The sequence below is a fragment of the Panicum virgatum genome, chromosome 6N (assembly GCF_016808335.1).
Source record: "Panicum virgatum strain AP13 chromosome 6N, P.virgatum_v5, whole genome shotgun sequence".
NCBI lineage: Eukaryota > Viridiplantae > Streptophyta > Magnoliopsida > Poales > Poaceae > Panicum > Panicum virgatum.
In genome coordinates this window covers 20,615,293-20,639,892 of record NC_053150.1, presented here as the reverse complement: position 1 = coordinate 20,639,892, position 24,600 = coordinate 20,615,293, and the positions used below count along the sequence as shown (strand labels likewise).

The 24,600-nt window shown below is 48.6% G+C and overlaps 1 pseudogene; it reads left to right on the top strand.

Annotated features, from left to right (window-relative positions):
• The first annotated feature begins 3,319 nt into the window (after positions 1–3,319).
• On the top strand, positions 3,320–24,600 carry LOC120679391 (annotated as a pseudogene).

Below are 24,600 nucleotides of genomic sequence, written 5' to 3'. Positions count from 1 at the left end.
AGTTTAAAAGTGTACCAAAAATTGTTTTTCAAGCACATTGCACTCAAATACATGCACACATACATTTACACACAAGTTTGCAAGAACTAGACATAGGGTTCTTATTTAAGTTTTCTTAGCTCATTTGTGTGTGAAGTTATGTTAATTGCCTGACTTTGGTTAAACTGACACATGAGGTGTCACAATGTATACTTTCAATTTGGAAATAAAGTTTTCTCTGTTGGTATATCTTCAGAAATACAGCTATGCACTTTGTACTTCTATTTGTTATGCAGAAGTAAATGCACCTATTTGTAATTGCAATTAGAGGTAATGCAGATGGCAAGTCAAATGTTCAAGTACTCTGCAGTTTGTAGTTGAAATAGTTTGTATATAATTTGTAATGGCAGATCTATTCCTGCAAATAAAAGAAAACCATTAAAATAGGAGCAGAAGAGATGGATAAAAAGTTGCTATTTAAAATTACTGCGGTGATTTTGATAAAAGTGGCTAGTGCAACCACACTCCGCGGGAAGCTATGGATATTAACTGCTGATTATAGCAATAATACCATGAGAATAAAGGCTCAAACATTACTTGGGAAAAGAGGTATAATAAGCAAATTATTTCTCACGAAGACACAATGGAAAATCCAAGTAAAAGCTCAATGCTTTACCACTCAATTGGCAAGCTACAGATTGAAATCAAAATAGACACCAATACTCAACATGTTCTCTGATACATTGTAAAGAGAGGCACTGGCGGAGCTTAGTATAATGCAAAGGGGGGCCATGGCCCCCTGGCTATTGCAAATCTCCACTATATGAATAGTAAGTCTGCTACTGTTCATCGATTTTGAGAGAAAATTAACACAGCTAGCCCCCCTATTAGTTGTTGAAGCTCCGCCATTGAAGAGAGGTTCATTCATGTTCTCAGATTTGTTTAATAGAGATTATTAAGTGGCTACTAAAGTTCTCAGATGCATTGTGGAGCAAGGTTCATACATAGTATATTAGATAGTAATCAGTAAGAACCTTAAGCAGCTTGTTTGGTATGGTTGCTACATCTAAGGGAAAGAACATCTCAAGACAGTAAATGCTTGCAAAAGGGGAAGATCCGTGCTTTTATAGGAAATCAGCCAAACTGATTTATATAATAAAAAAGAGGGAGAGTATGGTCTCAGCCCAGAGAGAGAGACGACATCTATTGCGGCCAGCACAAGCATGTGCAGGAAGGACAGCACCTTTTTACCTCCGATCGTTGTTGCGGTCATGTTGCCCTCGGCGACTCGTCGCCGCCTACTGTACAACCACGGGAGATTCGATGGGTGGCGACGGTCTGTTCCCTCACAGCGGGCAGAGGAGGTCGCGACGGCGCAGAGAGATGATGGCACAGGAAGCGAGGCAAACCAGGTAAAGGCGATTTTTTTGATAGGCAAGCACGACGCGTCGGGCTTCGGCGGTGGACGGACGCAACTTACCGATGGACGCCAGCACGACGCGGGAGCCACGTGCCCAGCAAGCATGCGACCAATGCTGGATGGGCACTTTTTCTTCTAGCGATATAGATTTACATATATTAGCATCCTAATGGTGCTAAGGTTCAATCCTGGAATTAGATTGCGCTAGAGTAGTGCAATCTCTCTTGAGTATGAGCTTGGATAGATTACAAATCAGCTTTATCATAGTCGAAGGCAAGGAATTCTCACACCTTTTTCGTGGAGTTGAAGGTGGGAAAAAATTTGTAAACATATTTTATTTAAATTTTTTTAAATAATAAGATGGATTGTGTTTGAGGTGGCATGGACTAAAATTTTAGTCGGTGGGAGCCAAACACGCCTGGCCTCACCCCGCGTCTCTCGTAACCCGACTCGCCCTAAGGCCAGTCCCAACACGGTGACGTGGGATCGTTTCCTGCCATTAATGCTGCTGCCACGTAGGCATTTTGATGAGTGGCAAGATATATAAAGAAGTGAGAGAGAGAGAAACGGTTTCTTGTACAAGAAACGATGTCTACACGAGCAACGAGGTGAGAAGTGAGGTGGAAATGTGCTGGGATTGCATTGGAAACACGCTGGACTCGCATGCAGGTGTCTCTTCGTTGGATAAAGCACTTTCCACATGAGGTTTCTTGCCCTGTTGGCAGCTATGGAAACTACTCTGATAGTTTCAGGTTTTTTTTTTTTTGAGGGCAACTGATAGTTTCAGGTTGGGACTGGTCTAACTGACCCTAGCGCCGTCTCCCTGGCCCTGCGTAGCGCCGCCCGCCACAACCCCCTGCCCCGGTCTGCCTTCCCCTTCTGTTGCTGCGCGCGCCGCTGCCCGCTATGGCTGGGCAAAAAACCCGATACCCGAAGTCCGAACCCGAAAAACCCGAGCCCGAACCCGAAAAACCCGATCCCGAAAAACCCGAATCCAAATCCGGGTTTCAACCCACGGTACCCGAAATTAGTTCGGGTAATTCGGGTTTTGGGCCACGGTACCCGAAATACCCGATCTACCCGAAAATTTGACAAGCCCATTAGCTTCATTGTATTCAGCCCAGCCCACTAACAGTCCAACACCAAGCCCCATAACCCTAGGCAGGCAGGCGGGCAGCATACCCACCCCCCCCCCCTGCGCCGCACCCCCACCCCCAGTCCCCCACCCCCGCGTCCCCAAACCCGACGGGCCGACCGCCGCCCGCCGCCTCCCCCGCCCCCGCCGGTCTCCCCGTCGGCGCGTCGCCTCCTCGCTCCCGCGGCCACGCCCACGCCTCGCAGAGGCGCAGAGGCCGTGTTGGGGACGCCACCCGCCGCGGCGCCGCCCCACGCCCCCACGGCAGCCAGCCACCATGGCGCCGCCCCCAGCAGCACTGTCATCTCTCCGCCGGAGCAGGAGGCCGGGGCCTCACCCGCCGCCGCCATCTCTCCGTCTCTCTCCAATCCTCTCCCTCTCTCCGCCGGAGTAGGAGGCCAAGAGCTTGCGCCCGCCGGATCTCGCCCCCAACTTCCGCTCCCGGCTCTCGCAGCCCGCTGGCGTCGGCGGCGGGTGAGGCTTCAGGCCTTCGGTGGCGGCGGCGGCCAGTCCGGGCGCGCCTACTCCGCCGCGCGCTGGGAGCGCAGCCGCGGTTGCTGGCGGCAGGTCGCCCGCAACGCATGCGGGTGGAATTTGATATGTGAAGTGTGAGAAATTCGGGTAATCCGGGTAAACCCGAACCCGAATTTTCGGGTACCCGAATTTTCGGGTTCTTCTTTTTTCAAACTAATTTCGGGTAGTATTTTTGGAAACCCGAAATACCCGAAACCCGAACTACCCGACCCGAAATTTTCGGGTAACCCGAACGCCCAGCCATACTGCCCGCCATCCCTTCCTCCACTGCTACTGCACGCGCCGCCCGGGCTCCCTCCCAACGCTGCTACTACGCGCGCCGCCTTCCCTCCCTCACCCCTTCGCTGCTGCGCGCACCGCCCGCCCGCACTCCCTCGGCCTGGTCGGCGCCGGCCTCCCTTCCTCCATCTCCCTGCTCTCCGGGGTCTCCTGCGCCAAGATGGTAAAATCCGTTCTCAACTTTGCTCTCTTGGGTCTCCTGCGCCAAGAAGGTGGTTCTGCTTCAACTGGCAGTAATTTTAGGATTGAACTAACATTTTCTGTGTTATTTATTTTTGTCATAAATTTCTACAGTTATTTTCTTTATAAGATGCGATGATGCCAAGCAATGACAATTCCATTTGTGAGCATCTATGAGGCATTAAATTTGTTGGTGGAATCACAAATCATTGTTTGCCAGTGTTGGTCACATAGCATTTAGATTTCCTTTTTTTAGGGCACATAGCATTTAGATTTCAGGAAGAGGTTAATAGCCTGGTTCTATAAAAATCTTGTAGGTAATTGCTTTTTCACTATTATATTACAATTTATGCAAGTTTTATACTTATTAAGATATTATGTGATACATATATCATTCTTTATGTTATTTGTATTTGTATATACGAATTGCTAGAGTATTGACTAGACCTACCCTGTATAAAACTCCTGGGTTCGCCACTGCTCCAGCTTCCTGCTACAGCTCCTTGTGGGAATGTGCCTGCAGCCGCAGGCTGTGGCGGCTAGTTGCCTACACCAGTGTGGCAGGAACCAACCATGCATGCAGGCCCTTGAGGCTTCCACTGGTATTCTGCTCCAGCCTCTAGAAATAATTGAGGGTTTTCTCTTCAGTATAATCCTCACCCTTTCTAATTTCTCTACAACTGGATTGAAAATCGAATCATTTGTGGCTTTGGGACCATTTTGTACTAAAATTACAAATGTAGACCAGTGTTCCACAAGGCGTTGATTGCGCTGGGCGACGGGGTACCGTGTCGCCTATGGGGGTTTTTCCTAGGCGGTAACCTAGGTGGCGCCATCTTGTCGGCGGCGAAAGGAGGGCCGACGAGCTGTCCCTGGTGCACTGCCGTGCAGATATGCCTAGGTAGGGATGCGTGGGGGATGCGGGCGAGGGAGGAGGGGATATTGGGCTCCAGCAGGGGAGGAGGGCTGCGTCTGAGGGGTAAGTGATGTCGAGCGGCGGCTGAAGAGAAGGCGACGTTAGGCGGCAGCCGAGGAGGCGACGTCGGGCGGCACCGGCAGGGGCAGAGGAGGCACGTCGGGTGGCGCCAGTAGAGCCAGGGGCGAGAGCGGAGGAGGCTATGTCGGGGGCGTAAGCGGAGGGGATGTCGGGTAGGTGTGACCTCGGTGAGGGTGACCGATGGGTGTGAATGGATAAGGTGGGTGGGTACTGGTTATCCCAAATTGGGCTTGGGCGGTTGGGCTGCTTAATGGGCCTTTCTATTGAATGCTTGGGCTACTGATCTCTGTTTTTTTTCTTTTTCTTTTTTCTTTTTTAGTATATGTACATATGAAGCACCGCTTAGGAAACGCCTAGGCCCTAGGCTGCGGTCATTGCCTAGGGAGTGCCTAGCGCCTTTCGTAACCTTGACGTATAGACTTGCAATTTAAACTGCATAATGAAGAGGACAGTAGCGCTATTAAACTTGTAGTCCAAACATCCTCTCGTTTTGAAACTTACCTTTTACATTATCTGTTTTATACTCTTTGTACCAAAAAGAATGGAGTTCTAGCTTCCTATCAAGTCAATCTATCTCAACTTTTACCAAATATACATAAACGAATTAATCTTATTTATGATACCAAATAATTAATAATTATAATTAGGCTACCATTAAATATATTTTGGAGTCAAAAACATTAATAATATTTTTTATAAACTTAGTAAAACTTAAGATAGTTTGACTTAATCCAAAGTGAGAATTGCATTCTTTTTAGGACGGAGGTAGTATATATGTAATATGTGGTAGTGTTGTTCACTGAATTTTGGCCCTAGTCTTGACCAATTCCTGGGTCGTCCCTGAATTTGAGCACATAAGTTTATTTCTACTAGGAAGGAAGAATGCAATGTGTAAACTGAAAAACAAGAACATGCTGCTATGTCTATTTCTTTCCTTCACATGGAGAAATGTGACGAGTAAACTGAAAAAAACAACAACATGTTGCTATGGCTGTTTCTTTACCTTACATGGAGAAATGCGTTGAGTAATAAACTGAAAAGAAAAAAACAGCAACATAGTGCTATGGCTGTTTCTTCCCTTTACATGGAGAAACTGGGAAATGGGGAATTTGAGAAAATATTACTGGCTGGCAAAGTCTTTGATTTGAAGAAGGAAAGTGGAAGGGAAATGGGGAACATGGATCCAAAACTCTTCCTTTTTCAATCAGCATTTATTTTTGGAAATGAGCATGAAGGATGTTTCATATAAGTTTGGAACTGAACTGGAAATTCATTCAAAATTTCACAGGTTGATATGAGTTGTTAATTTGAGGCTGTACAGTTCCATCAGCAATGGTTTATTGTACTCACTGTGCTGATTACTGCCCCTCCATAAAGGACCCGACAAAGGATACATGTGAGATCTCCCTGTTCTTTCTATACTATTCTAGTGGGATACTATGCAAAACTAGTCAGTATGATTCCTATGAACATGGCCTTCTTTACTGCCCTGTTAATGATTGTCCATTAGATTTTACAAAGCAATTGGTGCTCTTGTGCTTGTTTGTTGATACATTTAACTGACATATTTGATGATCAGATGCTGTGGTACATGTGGAAAGGTTCTTGATCAGGAAATATACACTGATGAGCCTAATTTTGTTAAAGATAGCACGGGGCAGGTTGGTTTTGCCTCCATGCCTTGTAATACTTTTTTTTCTTTTTGTTTACCAATTGCTCCATTGATATGTTTTGGCCTTTTGGGGCTATACAGAGCCGCTTGGCTGGACGCATTCTGACAAGCATTGAGTCTGGATATTCAATGTCCCATCAAAGAACCTTAGAAAAAGGTATGAATTTTGGGGCACTTATTTTACATTTTGTGCTACTCTGTGAACTAATTTTTATACTTAATTTTACAGGGAAGGATGAGATTAGTCAGATTGTTAATAACTTACATGTCAGCGGTGGAGATGCTATCATTTCGAAGGCTCATACGTACTATGAGGTTATATTTCTATTATCAGTCATTAATCATGTTGTTTAAATGGAATCCAGTATCATGATTTTGATGTTTCTTCTTTTTGAAGTGCAGCTAGCTCTTGATCGTAATTTTACAAGGGGTCGTAGAACAACACATGTTGCAGCTGCTTGCCTTTACATAGCCTGCCGGTATGTTACCACCTAATTATAGGCTCACTTATTGGAACTTCAGAAGCATTTGTTGTCTACTCTGCTAACTACGGACTAGATATGGCTATTTTTGATGGGACTAGTAGTAAATAATGTTATATTTTCTTCTCCTTTTGTTTTAGCAAAAGCTCCTACATATTTTACTTACTATTATATTCATTAGAAAAGTAAAGATGTAACTTTCAGAAGCTTCATCTCGGCGTCCATTAGGATTACAACATTTTAAATGCCTAAACTATAACATAAGTAAGCTCTTCCAGGCCACATAAGTGCATGTCAAACACAAACCCATTTAAGAGGCTATGTTAATATGTGCTGCATTCCTCCAAGTAAACAAAACGTATATCTTCCCCACATAAACAATGAGCTCCCATTCTGGAACCAACACCTTTGCTTCCAGAGTGAGCGCCTCGCTGTGTGGACCGAGCTCCACATCATCAATGTCAGTTGTTGCTGCCGGAAACGAGGTCCTCATTGTTTGGAACATGCTGCTGCCTCTAGGAACAAGTTCCATGTCGAGGGATTGTGGAACCAGCAAGCTGTGTAGTCCATCGAGAGTACAGAGAAGAATCGAAGTTTGCTTCTAAGAGAAGAATAGGGAAAATATGAGGGAAGGATCAGACACACTGTAAGGAACTTGCCTTGCTTTGCTAGGCAAAGCTAGCCTCTCCCAGCCAAGCTAGGCGATGCTAGTGAAGGTTCCAAGCAGTCCTTATTTGCTGAATTCCCAATTTAGTTTATTATGTCTTTCTTAATGCTCAAATATGTCTTTCTTAATCCTCAAAATACTGCTTTCACCATCATGTTTTTGGTGGTATCTTTTGCAAAGTCTATTCTGGCTTGACTTCCTTTTATTCCTTCTCTTTTTTTTGGCTTCAGCAAGCTATATTGTAGTACTAATGTAGTAATGTTCAGTTTTACCTACTTTCTTGCCAGGCAAAGTAAAAAAGCTTATCTTCTTATCGATTTCTCTGACTATCTGCAAATAAGTGTGTGAGTATCCCACCTTTTTGGCCCTTTATCTAGTATGACTCAATGAAGGGGCTCATCTGGATTTCTTTTTGTTTCAGTTATGTCCTAGGGGCTGTTTTTCTCCAACTTTGCCAAGTTTTGCTACTCTCAAACCATCCATTTGTTCAAAAGCTTATAGATCCCAGCCTTTTCATCCATCGTTTTACTCAACGTAAGTGGATAACATATTCTGTCGCACTGTATATTTTGTTCATTGGTTCTTATGTGTTTAGTGTGTGCAATTGTTCAAAGTGTTGAGGTATGCACAAATATTCTAAGATGCTGTCCAAGCTTGATGATGGTTGTGAGAATCCGTCATTTTTCCTGGTTAATCATGGTTGCCCATTAGAGTATTTTTAATCTTGATACTCTTCATGGATATTGTCAATTAGCATGTGTTCCAGCTCCAAGACTTACAAAAAGCTACATTTTCCTATAATATGCATATCATATACTTAATGCTGATAATCTTTCTTGTGCATTTTAGGCTTTATTTGGTTATTTATTGTCAATACGTCATGACATCAACCTGGATCTATTATTATACTAAATAGTCGTGGTCAAGTGTTCTTTTACTTGTAAGAAACCTAACTTTCTGTATCTCAGCCACTCACAGCTCGGCTCGGAGTGAGGTGTGCTGCTTGTAAGGGGCCGACTTATTCTCTCTCTATTAATACAAAGATACGCAGCTCTCCTGCGTATTCGAGAAAAAAAATACTAAATAGTGGAACTCAATTGGTACCAAATAAAAATAAATAAATCATTGCTTAGTGAATTCACAGTTTAGTAAAAAAGAGTGACTGTTGGATTACCATGGGGACTGTTAGACTAGCACTAGACAGGTCTGCAGGTTTTGATTAATAGTATCGCCTCTGTTCGGCTAATCCATTCAGTGCGATTTGAGACTGAACTCCATCTAGTCTTACCTCATGACTAACTGAAAATTGTGCCACCGAACAATTTGTAGGGTGGTTTGTTTTTTGTGCAAATATTGCAAGTTAGTAAGTTACATGCCATATGGTTATGTATATCAGAATATTGTATGTGTGCTATACTGCTATGTTACAACTAATGAGATCCTTGTGGACCTGGCTTCTAGGATTGACCAGAATTAGTTCCTCTATTGTGTACTTGGGTCTGATTGTTCAGGTTTTGTTACAATAATTGGTATCGTTTTTAGGTTTGCTGGGGAAAAGGGATAATGCTGTATCAGACACAGCTTTACGCATTATAGCTAGCATGAAGCAAGACTGGATGCAGGCAGGTGTTCCTTCCTATGTTTCTTTTATCTTCTTTGAGAAGGCTGAATAAGCTTACCACCTTGCTTGCAGACTGGTAGGAAGCCGAGTGGATTGTGTGGTGCAGCATTATACATTGCTACACTCTCTCACGGGTATAATTACACCAAGGCAGATATTGTAAGTCCAGATGATCATGAGATATCTTGCACTTATTCAAGAGTTTATATTATGAAAATGTTACGTGTGCATATTTTTCTGTTTATGACAGGCATATGGTTGAATATTGTGTGGCATCAATTATGTTTTATGTTTCTCAGGTTTCTGTTGTGCATGTGTGTGAAGCCACTCTAACTAAGCGATTGATAGAGTTCGAAAATACAGATGCGGGCAGCTTAATGGTATGCTTATTTCTTCCTTGAAATTTCCAAAATTGATGAACCTTCAACTTATAATATTAAATTGAAATTCCTTTTTGGTTTTACAATACATTCTTGGCACACTGCATGCATGAATGGGGCTGCGTAATTGGTTTTTATCAGTATATTCATTTTGGGTTTTTTGATGCTCAAACACTTGGGTGTACAAAAATCCAAAGCCGATCGGTGCACAATAAAAGCAGAAACTGTCAACTTGGTGTTTGATTTTCACTGAAGTTCTCCATACTTCCTCTATCAGTTGAGAAATCATGAAACAACATATACAGACATTAAGCCAAACGCTTCAATCGCACTCCCACACAAGAATAAGCTATCCCATGATTCAAATCACAGCATACCTTGACAAGAGAAAGCAGCAGCAGCAAGCCAACAGAGTACTAGGATGTGTCTTGGAGAACAAATCGAGGTTGAACCTCCTAATTCTACCAGCCCCACGACTAGGGCCCAGAACCTGCCAGCTTAGCGACACTACGCTCAGCCACCCACGCTTCTCGCCATGCACATCTTGCCCCATTTGCTGATGCTGGACGCTGTGCTTCCCATTGGCCACCAGGTTCACGGTTGTTGCCAAAAAAAATAAAACACAAACCGACACCATAAACCAAAAACTGACAGTTTGGTTCAGTTGGTTTTTTTCATTTCCCAGGGCAGAATGGCGGACTATTCATGTGGTGCTGTTCTCATTTAAACAGAGTCATTTGTTTGTATGCTGCAGTCCTGTAGTGTACTGAACTGTCTAGTAAACATGAGTTAACATTATATGTCAAGCTTTAGATCTCGTGATAATGGTTTGAAATTCCAATTTTTGGAAAAAAGAGCTCAGACCAGAGGCAATAGTGATCCTTTTTGAGCCAGTAACTGCAAGCAACCAGTATTTTGCCATGTGGTTTAGTTTATTCATTTACATTCTATTTTTTTGAAAAGGTAAATTCATAATTTTACTTTGGCCATTTCCAGGCCTGTTTCCAATTCCCACAGAATTACCAGTATGTAGCTTCCCTTTCAGAAACACTTCTCATCCGTTTGAATTAAAAAAAATGCAATTGATATTGATACGGCCCGACCTAGATCGGATAGGCGTTCGCAATGGCGAGACTAACACTCGGTGTGAGAGAGGATTTGCACGAGTAGGATAGCGAGGGACTGGTGGCGATGAGGGCAGGTCGTCAGCGGCAGAGGACCTCTCCTCGCCATGGTCGAAGAGATCTCGCCCACCTTGGGAGAGATTCTATTCCTTCGATGATTTGCCAATTCTGATTACAACCAGCCTTTATAGATTAGGCCCAAACCAAACTCTAACCTTCCAAACTAATAAAACCTTCTAGAAGTATAGAAACACATCTAATTAAGTGCTGCTGGGCCTTTCTCTCCAGGAGGCCTACGGCGGCGGTACACCTTACCTACAAAGGCGTTGGTAACAGTTATTGTATTGTAATGCTCCTGCACTGGTATTTTTGTCGTGGCACATTTTTGAGAAAACTGTTCACTTGGTGATTTCCATCCCACATCATGGTGTAATGCATAGGTATCAAACTTAGCAGGCAATAACAACACATCCCCTATCAAAAATACATTGCTTGCTTCTTTTGTCATTCTTAATGCATGTTAAGCAACTTGTTCTTAAACAGTTCTCTAAGATGTGTGTATGCCTATATGTTCATGCCCCTTTGTTAGATTGAAGAATTTCTGGCGACAGCTGATGAATATAATCAAGAGCCTGTTCAAAAATGTTCACTCAAGCCTGGAGAAGTTCTTTGCAAGCACAAGGGTAAAAGTTCTGAGCATTTTGCTCATGGACTTTGTAAAAAATGCTACAACAAGGTAATCACATCTACTATGTGTATAGGCATTGACTTGCAGAGTTCATTTGCTTTTGACACTTTGTCTGATTGTCCAGTTCACTAAACTGTCAGGAGGACTAGAAGGTGGTTGTGACCCTCCAGCATTCCAACGAGCTGAAAAGCTAAGACTTGAAGTTGCTAAAAGGGCTGAAGATGCTGCTGCAGCTAAGGAGGCAGTGCTGGAAGAATCTCTTTGTGACACACAGAATTCTGATGTTGAGAATACCATAACTCCTAGCAAGGTAATACATGTACAGAGGAAGGCTAATGGCATGGACATTTTTCCCTAGGTGGCGGTGATTGGTGTGTGCTCTTACGTGGTCATGGGCGGGCGCGGGGGGTGGGGGGTTTCCAAGTATGCCTATACAACAACAACAACAACAACAACAACAACAACAACATAGCCTTTTTTCCCAAGCAAGTTGGGGTAGGCTAGAGATGAAACCCGAAAGAAATAAGTTCAAGGTTCAGGCACATTGATAGCTAGTCTCCAAGCGCTCCTATCCAAAGCTATCTCTTTAGAACATAAATTTAGTTCGCAATGAAACTGTTTATTATTATATGTAGTTTCCTTCTTATTTTGTTGTCTGCATGATTGTTATAATCATCTTTGGTAAGTATTAACTCTCCAAGTAAACAAACATTGTAGTTAAATAAGGCAGTATGTTAAATACACTTTTTAACTATTTCACATTATTTTTGCAACTTCACCAATTCCCCAACTTTTCCACCTTATAGTTTGTTTAATGTCTGTTAACTTCATTCATAATTTGTATCCAATTTCATCTGCATTACACAGTATAGAAGGCACTTTAGGATTGTAATTTGGATTATCGGAGTAAGGCTTCGATAATTGGTTTTGGATTTTTCCTTGCTTCTGGTGCTCGAAGTAAACTAGCTGTGGATGTTTAGTGTGCCAAATTGTCCAGCAGCTCTTTTTTTTTCCTCGAACACGCAGGAGAGCTGCGTATCTTTATATTAAGAGGAGAAAAAGGGGTTGGTCCAAATTGTCCAGCAGCTCTTGATTTGTCTAACATATTACGTAATATGTTATCTGCTGCTCCTGAACTGTATGTTAGGCTACAATAATAGGAAACTTGTTCAGTTTGAAAGTTGATGACCCTCTCTAAATTTTATGTCCACGTAGTGCACATTATTTGATCAAAATTTCAGTGCCGTAGCAGTGCTTATAGACCTGTTTTGAAGACATCAGTACCAATGTCATGTCTAGGCATATGAATGGGTGGAGGACTGGAGGACTGGACGACAGAAGGCATTGTCCAGTAGAATGGATCTAAGGTGATAACCATGGACTGGATTAGGAACGTTGTGTCTTTTCAAGTTAGGATAGTGTGAGTGGATATAGGTTAGTCTCATAAGTTGATATCCTTGTTCAGTACTCCCTCTATTCCAAATTATAGGTCATTTTGACTTTTCTTGATACTCCCCCTGTCCCAAAATACAATTCATTCTAGAAATTTTAGGACAGCTTAACAAGAAGGTAAAATGATCATGTTTACCCCTATTTGTTGCCCATATTTGGCAGTAATGCACTTTCTAAATAGGGTAAAGTGACTTGTTTTTTTTTGACAAATTTTGAATTCTAGAATGACTTGATTTTTAGGACGGAGGGAGTACATAGTTTTTACAATGTACCAGTTGACAGGTACATAAGACTCTCTCCTGAGTCGTCTCAGCATAGCCGGTCCCAAGTCCGGGTAAAGGAGGAGGGTTGCGTTAGGTTTTGGCAAACCAGCATAAACAATAGCCACTCTAATGGATTTGAAACCCACAAGAAACCAGTTGACAGGTACATCTAGGTGCATAAAAAACTCGGCCTGCGGGGGGAAGAAACCCCCGAGCATTGAATAAGAAAAGACCTCTCACGCAGGCCGAGAAAACCCCCGAATCCTTGCCTCACACTTACACGGAGCGCTGTTACCCGTGTGAGTGCGGGCCAGGACCTTCCTTTCGTGCCTTGGCGTGGCGGCAGATGAGGGGATTTTTTAACCCCAATCTGAAATTCACTCCCACCGGGAGTCGAACCCATGATCTGAGGAGTGCTACTGAGGCCACCTAACCAAGCACAAGCTATGTATCTAGAAAAGCAAGAACGGACTATACATTGAAACGGAGGGATTATGCTTTTGTGCGAGGTAAAGAGGCAAATTGTGTTAGAAGACATGTTGTCCAATGTCCTCAAGGTGTCTCCTTAGCATAGCCCAGGTAACAAGGCGTGTGTTGGACATGAAATACGTTCTGCCCCTTACACAGGGAGGGATAGAGGTATGGCAGTAGTGACTGGGGTTGCTGCCGAGGGATGTTGGTGTTGGTGTATATGTGAGCCCATGTATAGAGGCCCATGTATAGGAACTATATATCCCACCCTTCTAGGGTTTGGAGGAATACACTACAACATTCTCTCCTACATAGTATCATTAGCCTAGTCTCTCTCCCTCTCCCCTGTAGCACCCGCCGCCGCCGCCGCCATGGCCGGCCGGCCGGCCGCCGGCGCTGCCGCCCCTCTCCTTCCCTCCCCTCTCCTCTGCTCTAGGAGCCTCACGTGCCCCTGTCGCTACTGCCGTCGGCCTCTGGCGGGCTGCCCAGGCCGAGCCGCCGCCGGCCCCTGCCGCAGGGGGCGCAGGCATGTTGGATCCGGGGCCGCCGGCCCCCGCCGCCGCCACCGGCACCTGGGGGGCCGCCCAGCCCCCGCCACCGCTAGCCTCTGCCGCGGGCAGCGCGGGCGCGGCCTTCCCTCCCCTTCCCTCCTCCTCGGTTCCCGCTCAGGCGGATCTGGGCGCCTGGGCTGCCGCCGGTGCTCGGCCGCCACCGCAGCAGGAGCCGCCGTGGGCGCTGCCTCTGCTACTGCCCAGGGCGCGGGCGCGGCCCTGGCCGCCGCAGCTGCAGCCCCACCGGCCGACGCGCCACCTCTGCCCGGCCAGGCCACGGGCGCCGCTGCCGACGCGGGCGCCGCGGGCGCCACGCACACCGAGGGCACCGCCACCGACGCCGCCGCCTCGGCCTGGCGTGCTCCGGCCGCCGCCCTGGCCGTCCTTGAGCCCGCTCCGGCCGGGGGCGCCGCCACGGACGCCGCCACCGCAGACGCTGCGGGCGCTGCGCGCGCCGATGCCACCGATGTTCCTCCCCCTCCATGGCCTGCGCTAGGCATGTCCTCCGCGGACGTGCCGTTTGCCGCCGCTGCCTTCCGCGGGCCGCCGATCGTCGCCCGAGCTACTACGGCCGAAGCTGCTTTCACCGCGGCCCTCCTCGCCGCCAAGTCCTAGGCTTCGGGGGATCAGGAACGCATCCGTGCGACTGCCCTTGCTTGGGAGTGTATTCAGCCCATCATCTCCTTCACCGAGCACGGCACTCTGTCCTCCCACCAGCCTCCACCCTCTGGATCTGGACCCCGGACCGACCCCCTCCTTGGTGCTCCTCTCACCGGTCAGACCGGGAGTGGGGGACGCCGCGGGCGTCGTCGTCGGGGCAGACATGGTGGTGGTGCTGGCGGCGCTACCTCTGGTGGTACGGGTGGAGACCGTCGGGGCACTCCGACCCCGACTCCGACTCCCACTCCTGCTCCTGCCCCTGGTGGTACGCCCTGGCCATCCTTCAGCGCCCCATGGTCAGGGTGCATCCCGATGTAGCCGTTTCAGGGTCAGGGGGTCCTCGTCCTCAGCCCCAGCCGGCGGTCATGTTCACCGGTGTTGCTCTCCTGTTCGCACCGTTCTGGACCCCGCCCGCTCAGCCCAGTCATCATCCGACCTGGCCGGGGGGGTTGGATCAGGCCGCACTGGCGCAGTCCTTCAGCGCCATGGGGCTGACGCCGCCGGTCAGCACCGAGTGGATCGCCGACTCGAGTGCCTCTTTCCACAACACCCCAGATGCCAGTATCCTCTCTTCTGTCCGAACCCCACACCTCTCTTGTCCTTCTTCCATCATGGTTGGTGATGGGTCTTGCCTTTCTGTCACCGCCGTGGGTTCTGCTCGTAGTTCCTTTCTTCTTCCCAATGTCCTTATTGCTCCTCGGATGGTTCATAACCTTCTTTCCATTCGTCAGTTTACAACAGACAACTCTTGTTCCATCGAGTTTGACTCTTCTGGCCTTACTGTAAAGGATTCGGCGTCCTGGCGTCCGCTACTCCGGTGTGACAGCACGGGGCCTCTTTACACCCTTCGCCTTCCGTCTTCCGCTACACCACTCTCGCCTTCTTCGTCTGCCACTTTTGCCGCGACGACGTCTTCCACCACCTGGCACCGCCGTCTTGGTCACCCTGGCCGCGACGTTCTGGCTCAGCTCAGCCGTAGTACCGATGTTCCTGGTACTAGGGCTTCTGCTGAGCACCTCTACCATGCATGCCATCTTGGTCGTCATGTTTGGTTTCCTTTTTCTTCTTCTTCGCATGCGACACATGCCTTTGATCTTGTTCACTGTGACCTGTGGACCTCTCCTGTTCTCAGCCTTTCTGGCTATAAATACTATCTGGTGGTGGTCGATGATTTCTCACACTATTCTTGGACTTTTCCTTTGCGCACCAAGTCTAAGACCTTCCCCACCCTCCTCCACTTCTTCGCCTAGGTGTCCACTCAGTTCGGTCTCACCATTAAGGCCGTCTAGTGTGACAACGGGCGTGAATTCGACAATTCCACCTCCTGTTCTTTCTTCCTCTTGGGGTGTTCAGTTGCGTATGTCTTGTCCGTATATCTCTCCCTAGAATGGCAAGGTTGAGCAGATGATTCGCACGACGAACGATGTCATGCGCACTCTTCTGATCCAGGCCTCTCTGCCCCCGCGCTTCTGGGCCGAGAGCCTCCACACCGCCACCTACTTGCTTACCGCCTTCTGTCCACTGCTTCTCCTGCTCCCACTCCACACCACGCTCTTTTCGGTACCCCTCCTCGCTACGACCACTTTCGGGTCTTCGCGTGTGCATGTTACCCTAACATCTCCGCCACTGCTCCTCACAAGCTGGTGCCCCGCTCGACTCATATGTTTCTTGGTTACTCCCATGACCACAAGGGGTACCGATGTTTTGACCTCACTTCTCGCCGTGTCCTGATCTCCTGACACGTCGTGTTTGACGAGTCGGATTTCCCCTACTCCACCTCCTCCACACCTTCTCCTGACCCCGAGATGGAGTCGTTTTCGACTGACCCGGTGGTTCAACCACCTGTGCCTGTCTATCCTCTCCCTGCAGGTTTTTCCGGTGCACCGGCACCGCTTCCGGTGATCCCTGCTGCGCCCAGCGCGGGCCCGGTGCCCGTTGTCGCGCCCCGCGCGGCCCCAGGACCTCCTGTCGTGCCGTGTGCGGCCCCGGGGTCTCCTGATGTGCCACGTGTGGCCCCGGTGCCTCCCCCTGCACCTACGCAGTACGCTCAGCCGGTGCAGGTGTACCAGTGTCGTTCGGCGCCGGCAACGGCGCCGAACGCGGTACGCTCAGCCGATGCAGGTGTACCGGTGTCGTTCGGTGCCGACACCGGTGCCGCCTCCGACTCCGGAGGCTCCTGTGACACCTACACCGGAGCCGTCGCTGCCACCACCTACACCGGAGCCGTCGCTGCTACCACCTACACCGGAGCCGTTGCCGCCGCCGCCTCGCTCTCGAGTCGAGCCGGCGGTGTACCACCTGCCAGTCGTCCATTGGTATCCTTGACATATTCATCACATGGTGACTCGGCGGATAGCATCTCAGGCCGCGACTCTCTCCACCACCAAGGGGGAGCCACGGGTCTCTCCGGTACCCTCCTCTGTCCGCGACACCTTGGCGGATCCTCACTGGCATCGCGCGATGGAAGAGGAGTACGCGGCTCTTCTTGCTAACTAGACGTGGGACCTCGTGCCGTGTTCGTCTGGTTGCAATGTGGTCACAGGCAAGTGGATCTGGACGCATAAGCATCGGGCTGACGGCACACTGGAGCGCTACAAGGCCCGCTGGGTTCTCCGGGGTTTCACCCAGCGACCTAGTATGGACTATGATGAGACCTTCAGTCTAGTGGTGAAGCCTGCAACTGTGCGCACGGTCCTCTCGCTTGCGCTCTCTCGCTCTTGGCCTGTGCACCAGCTGGATGTGAAGAATGCGTTTCTTCATGGCACTCTGTCAGAGACAGTCGTCCCAGCCAGCGGGATTTGTGGACTCTAGTCGTCCGGACATGGTCTGCCGGCTCAACAAGTCTCTCTATGGTCTGAAGCAGGCTCCTCGGGCTTGGTATTCTTGGTTCGCCACGTTCTTGCTGACATTTGGGTTCACCGAGGCCAAGTCTGACATGTCTCTCTTCATCTACCGCCGTGGGGATGAGACTGCCTATCTGCTGCTCTATGTCGGTGACATTGTGCTCACAGCCTCGAGTCAACAGTTGCTTCGGCGCGTCATCTCTCTGCAGCAGGAGTTTGCTATGAAAGATCTTGGTCAGCTCCACCACTTCTTGGGCGTCACTGTTGAGCCTCGTCTGTCTCGCCTTCTCCTTTATCAGCGGCAGTATGCCCTCGCTATTCTGGAGCGGGCTGGGATGACTGATTGCAAGCCCTGCTCCACTACTGTCGATACTCAGGCGAAGCTGTCTGCTGATCTGGGTGATCCTGTGGCTAATCCTACTGCCTACCGGAGTCTGGCCGGTGCCTTGCAGTACCTCACCTTCACCAGGCCGGATCTCACCTACGCTGTTCTGCAGGTCTGTCTCCATATGCATGATCTCCGGGAGTCACACCTTGCTGCGCTGAAGTGTCTCCTCCACTACATCCATGGCACTGTGGACCTCGGCCTGGTCCTTCACCGCTCATCCTCTGCGGAGCTGGTTGTCTACATCGACGCTGACTGGGCTGGCTGTCCGGACACTCGCCGGTCCACTTCCGGCTACGCCGTCTTCCTGGGCAGCAACCTGGTCTCCTAGTCGTCCAAGCGGCAGCCGGTTGTCTCCCGCTTCAGTGCCGAGGCGGAGTACCGGGCTGTTGCTAATGGCATGGCGGAGGCGTCCTGGCTACGACAGCTCTTGGCGGTGCTCCACAGCCCGCTCGCCAAGAGCACGCTCGTCTACTGCGACAACGTTAGCGTTGTGTATCCCTCCACCAACCCCGTTCAGCATCAGCGGACAAAGCATGTGGAGATCGACTTGCACTTCGTGCGCGACAGGGTCGCCATCGGCGATGTTCGGGTACTTTATGTCCCGACCACCTCCCAGTTTGCCGACATCTTCACCAAGGGACTACCCTCCTCGACCTTCTCGTAGTTTCTCTCCAGCCTCAATGTAGCAGGTGGCTAGTTGTGGCTGCGGGGTGCGGGGGGGGGGGTATTTGCCTTGCGTATACTTTCTCGTTGTACAGTCTTGAACACTGTTGTGCCGGTTGTTCAGACTGCAGGGGGTTGCCTTTCTTGTTGTCCAGTCTTCAACACCGCTGCGCCGGTAGTTCAGACTGCGGGGGGGTGGTGTATATGTGAGCCCACGTATATGAACTATATATCCCACCCTTCTAGGATTTGGAGGAATACACTACACTGTTCTCTCCTACAGTTGGGAGGCATGTGGGGATGAGGGGCCACCATTGCTTGCCATCAGCAGCACTCAGTGGTGGTCAGGGTCGGTGTGCAGCCCTCAATTCCATTTAAGCCCTGTTCTGCCTAGTGCCTACTTCTGTCAGCAATCTAAAAATAAATTTTATAGCACTAAAAAGATTTAATTTGAAAGGGTTACTGGGTGGGTGACAATCCTAGGGGGACACGTGAAAACAATCCCGTGAAACATATCTTGAAGTTTTGAACAATTCCTAAAAAAAGTTACTATATGAAGGAGAGACTGGAAGCTGATGTTCTATAATCATACAAATTATCAAGATCAAACTCAATTTCTTTCATGAATATATGAAATTTGCAGACAACGAAGCAAAAGCCTACAATCAGGATAAATAATGATTGCAATGAATGTCTTTTCTTCACACTTTTGTCGATTTCACGTGTCACAAAATAAATGAAGTTTTGTCTGGAAAATTTCCATGGCTTTGTATGATCATGCCGTCTGCACGCCAGACTTTTCTGGAAACTTTTTTAAACTTTACGGTTTGTAAAGTTGTTTCCATGTTTCTGCCCAGTGCATGATTTCTACTGTTTACCTTTACCTAGGTAAAAGATTCATTTGGCACCACAGGGTAACTCTGAACCTTTTAGACCAAAGCAACAATACTGTTTGTGAAAAAAAGAATGTTTGGTCACTATAATCATCAAATGGTCCAAAATCTCTTTTTGTTGCTGAATGTTGGCGCAGCAGAGGGTGTCGTGGCCGCGCGTGGCGCAGCAGGGGGGGTCGAGGCCGCGCGTGGCGCAGCAAAGGGCGTCGGGGCCGCGCGTGGCGCAGCTGGTGCAGGGACACAGGTGGCGTAGGAGGTACATCGCTGGGAAGGGTAACAACCATGCGGGACTGCATGTTGCTTACAGTAGTACCTGCAAGCAACAAATGCGGTGATGGTGGAAAAGGAACAACCACCGAATTAGTGAACTCGTCCAAAAAATCGAAATCCGCACGTGAGGGAGAGGGAGATGTTTCCGCAAAGGGAAAGGAAGTCTCGTCAAAAATCACATGGCGAGAGATGATGATCCGATTAGTATGACAGTCAAGACAGAGATAGCCCTTGTGGTGAGGAGAATAGCCAAGGAATACACACAAGGCGGAACGAGGAGCGAGTTTATTTGTGGCGGTGGCAGAAAGGTTAGGGTAGCACTTACACCCAAAGACGCGCAGCTGGTCATATGACGGTGGTGTCCCAAAGAGGGAGAGATGTGGAGTAGAAAAATCGAGCGTCTTGGTGGGTAGAATATTCAGGAGATATGTAGCAGTGTTAAGTGCGGCAGCCCAAAACCTGGGGGGATGCTAGCCTGAAACAGAAGGGAGCGAACGACATTATTATTGGAACGAATAATGCGTTCAGCCTTACCATTATGTGGTGAAGTATGGGGGCAGGACATGCGCAGACGAACGCCATTGGCGAGGAAGAAGATGCGCGAGCTGGAGTTATCAAACTCCCTGCCATTGTCACACTGAAGGCCCTGCACACTGGTGTTAAATTGTGTGCGCACATAGGAAAAGAAATCAGACAAGGTGGAGAAGGTGTCAGACTTAAGGCGGAGAGGGAAGGTCCATAAATAGTGAGAAAAATCATCAAGAATAACGAGGTAATATTTATGACCCGAGACGCTAGCAACTGGCGAGGTCCAGAGATCACAATGTATTAACTCAAAGGGGCGCGAGGCGCGGGATGATGACATATGAAAGGGAAGACGAACATGACGACCAAGTTGACACGCATGACAAATAGAGTTGCTAGCACTTTTATTACAACGAATGGCGGAAGACTATGCTAATCTAGACAAAACTTCATGACCAGGGTGCCCGAGACGCTGATGCCAAAGCGAGGAGGTGCTAGATGCTAGGAGGGCGGATGCCGGAAGCTGCAACGGATAGAGAGGTCTGGAGCTGTTACATCTGACGATCTCGTTCCGAGTGGGAAGATCCTTCACAGAGCAACCAAAGGGGTCAAATTCCACAGTGCAGTTATTGTCGATAGTGCATTGACGAACGGAAATAAGATTCTTAATAAGGTTAGGAGAAACCAAAACTTTATTAAGATGGAGGTTATGTGGAAGGACAGTACTGCCGGTGGAGACCACGGGAAGGAGATTCCCATTGCCAACAATGATAGATGAAGGAGAGTGACTAGAAGGAATAGTGGAGGTCGAGAGTATACCAGCATCGGAAGCCATATGAGTGATAGCACCGGTATCAAAATACCAATCTTGTTACGGCGGCTGTTGGAGCGACATGGTCTGAAATTGGGCTGCTAGGGCCTGCTGATCCCAGCCCGGAGACAGAGGCGCAGCAGGGGAGGGAACACCCCACTAGCTAGCCCATTGGCCAGTTGGGCCGGCGACGTAGGTCTAGTGTTGAGCTGGAGGAGCGGCCCGCGGAGGCATCGGGGCCCGTGGACCCGGCCACATGTAGATCGCGCCGGTCCACGGGTTGTAGAAGCTGGTGCCAGTCGGTGGAGCCATCGCAGGGGAGGAGGAGCCGCCGCCAGATGCGTTGCCGGAGGCGCCGCCAGCGGAGGAACCCCCGCCGCCGCCGCATTTGTTGAAGCGCTTGCCGCCGCGCTGGAAGCCGCCGCCCCGGAGTTGGACGCCGACTGTTGTGGCATCTTCAGGGCGGAGTCCTGCTGCTGGGGTGGTCGAGGCGGCGCCGGGGTGGGTGGCTTGGATCCGCCAGAGCCGCCGGTGCTGGAGCCGGAGAGGGCGGTGAGGGCAGCGGCGGGGGGAGCTTTGGCCATGGTCAGCTCCTCGAGACGAAGGTCGTCGCGCACCTGGAGGAAGGGAGCGGGGTGCTGCGACGAAGATGAAGACCAAGGGCGCTGAAGCGCTCATTAAGCCCACGGATGATGTTGAGGACGAGCGTCTCCTCAGAGATCGGTTGGCCGAGGTCCCGAAGATCTTCCGCCATGCGTTTGAAGCGGCGGCAGTAGTCGATGACGGAGAGATCACCTTGGGAAAAGGCCCAGAACTCTTGGTCGGCGTAGAGAGCTCGGGTGGTACGGTTCCCAAGGAATTGGGACTCGATGGCGAGCCAGATCGCACGAGCGGAGGCGCCGCGCTCGGAGACAGAGTCGGCGAGATTGTCGGAGATGGCGCCGAGTAGCCAGGTGCGGACGACACAATTCATCCGCATCCAGGAAGGAGAAGCAGGGGCGACAGCGTTGGAGAGAACATGGCGTTCCAGCGAGTACTTTCCGAGGACGTCAAGGAAGGACTCCTTCCAGCGGGCGTAGAAGGTGGAGTTGACATCCAGGAGTAGCGGGACGAGAGTCCGGATGTTCTGGATAGAGACAGCTTGCGCATGGAGATTGAGGAGGACGGCGGCCTCCTGTTGGAGAAGAGCGGCCTGGAGGTCGATGTCGTCTTCGCCATGGTGGAAGGCGTCGGCGTCATCTTCCTTGGAGGGCGCGGCCGCGGCATGTTCGGCAGCAGCGCGCTCCTGCGCGGCACGGAGACGAGCGGCGGCGGCGTCGAGATCGGCCTGAGCGGAGGCGGCCTCCCGCTCAGCTTCCTCGGCGCAGGCCAGAGCAGCAGCTCGGGCAGCCTCGGCTGCGCGTGCTTCCTCGTCGCGTGCAGCGTCAGCGTCGGCGGCAGGCTTGGCGGCGTCATCGTCGCCAGAAGTCATGGCGCTAGGCCGGGCGGGCGCGCAAAGTGCAGCGCCGGCGGGCAGCGTAGAGGCGCGCTAGGAGCAGCGCCGGTGAGGTGAGGCGCGCGTACAGCGGCGCCAGCAACGGAAGGAGAAAACCTAGTCTCGTGATACCATGAGAGAGATGTAATTTGTGTGGAATAATTGCTTGATTAATTGGGAGATACACAGGTTACATATAGGGCTGAGAATAGCTTGGGGCTAAAGGAAACCCCGAAACCAAATCTACTCAGGACTCTAACTAACCATATCTCTAGCTTGGGGCTAAAGGAAACCTCGAAACCAAATCTACTCAGGACTCTAACTAACCATATCTCTCTAACCAAACACAGGGCCGGCCGGCTTATACATGCCTAGCGCAGGACCCACACACAAGTATATACAGAATCTGTCTAACAGTTGGGATATGGGGCATCGTTACATGTTTCTATTACCTTTTTCTTTTACGACTCATTATGTGCTTATTTCCTCCCTTTTTCTGTTCTCTGGGACCTCACTTCAAACAGGGTATGAGCAGAGATAAATCTTCAGAAGTTGCATCTGAGGAACACACAAATGACTCTATACTGTCCAAAGATCCTGAAGGAGGTTTGTTACTTCCTGAACAATCACTTAGCAATAGTTTCAGTTTTCCTGTTTTAAATCCTTGTTTAGCTGATTTTATTCTGAAAGCTGTGTGCTACTTGCATGCTTAGGTGAAAATTGGGAAGGTGATGCTGATCCTGAAAGCCTTTCTGATATTGATGATGTAGAGGTACTTTCTCAATGAGTTCTTTTTATCTTATTTTTCAGGATTTATTTATGGCAATAGTAGTTAGATGTGGGGTGATGACCAAACAAGCTTCTGCAATTTGATGAAATGCTCCAAATTTTGTAGGTTGATTGGTACCTTCACAATGAGGAAGAAACACAATATAAAAAGATTATCTGGGAGGAAATGAACAAAGAGTACCTTGAGGTAAATGGTGAATCGAAAAATGTGACATTTTCTCATCTTTGACCAGTGGATGCTACCATCTACTGTTTGGTTTTACAGGAACAAGCAGCAAAGGAAGCTTTGGCAGCTGAGTTGACAGCTAGAGGTGTTGTGGAAGAGGGAAAAAAGAAAGTAAGAAACACTTTTGTGCAATTAAACTTCCCAGTACATTACACATTTGCTTACCATTTTATGCTGGGTGGTATGATCATTGGTGGATGTTTCAAACATAGAAACGAAGACGTAATGAAGACACCAAGAGCTCAAAACCTTCTGAAACACCAGCAGAAGCAACATACAACATGCTGAAACGAAAGGTAGATCACTTGGGATGTCACATACACATGAAATAATTGTCCTATGTGCACAACTTTGAATTACGATTGTAAACTAGCTGAAGTTTATAATATTTAATGTCCCTTCTCACAGGGACTTGGTTCAAAGGTTAGTGAGGGAGCTGTTGGCGAATTATACAAGGTATGCCTGTTATTTATATTTATCTTATAAGATATTATTCCCATGTAGAATTAATAGATTATACCCTGCTGTGAGTTGAATGAATTATATACCGTAAACGATTCTGCAGTATTTTGTTTAATAATTCTTGGTTGCATAGCTGAATTTGTTTTGGAAAACTAAATGAACTAACAGCATTGACTCTATATTGCCCATTATACTACATTTTTATGACAATGGTGATCAATTCTGCAAGCAGCTAAAGATGACAATGGCAGCGCACATAAGAAATAAGAGATGGATTTCGACGCACAGTATGGGCAGGACAGTGCTGATGGTCAAACATTCGATCATGGTTACTACAGCTATGATGGTTATGACGACGATGGTGCAGGAGGCTACAATGGCATTGATGATTTTGATCTCGAGTAGCAGCATTTGCAGAACGGCGTGCTGATCAGCAAGACCTCTTGGGACAAACTAGAAGTTAATCCAGAAGAGATCGTGCAAAAGAATCTTCATCTGTAACTATAATACTTTAGTTTATTTCTTCGAAGGGAGTTTTGATCGGATCAACAATTTGTCTATTATGTTGCTTACGATGGTCAACGTAGTTCTTTTTGTATAATGTGTGAAACTAGGTTCAGCCAGGTTGTAATTGTAACAAACTGCACCATTGCGTTGTTCAGTGTCTGAAAGTTATGTGTGACCAAGGCATCCTATATCAA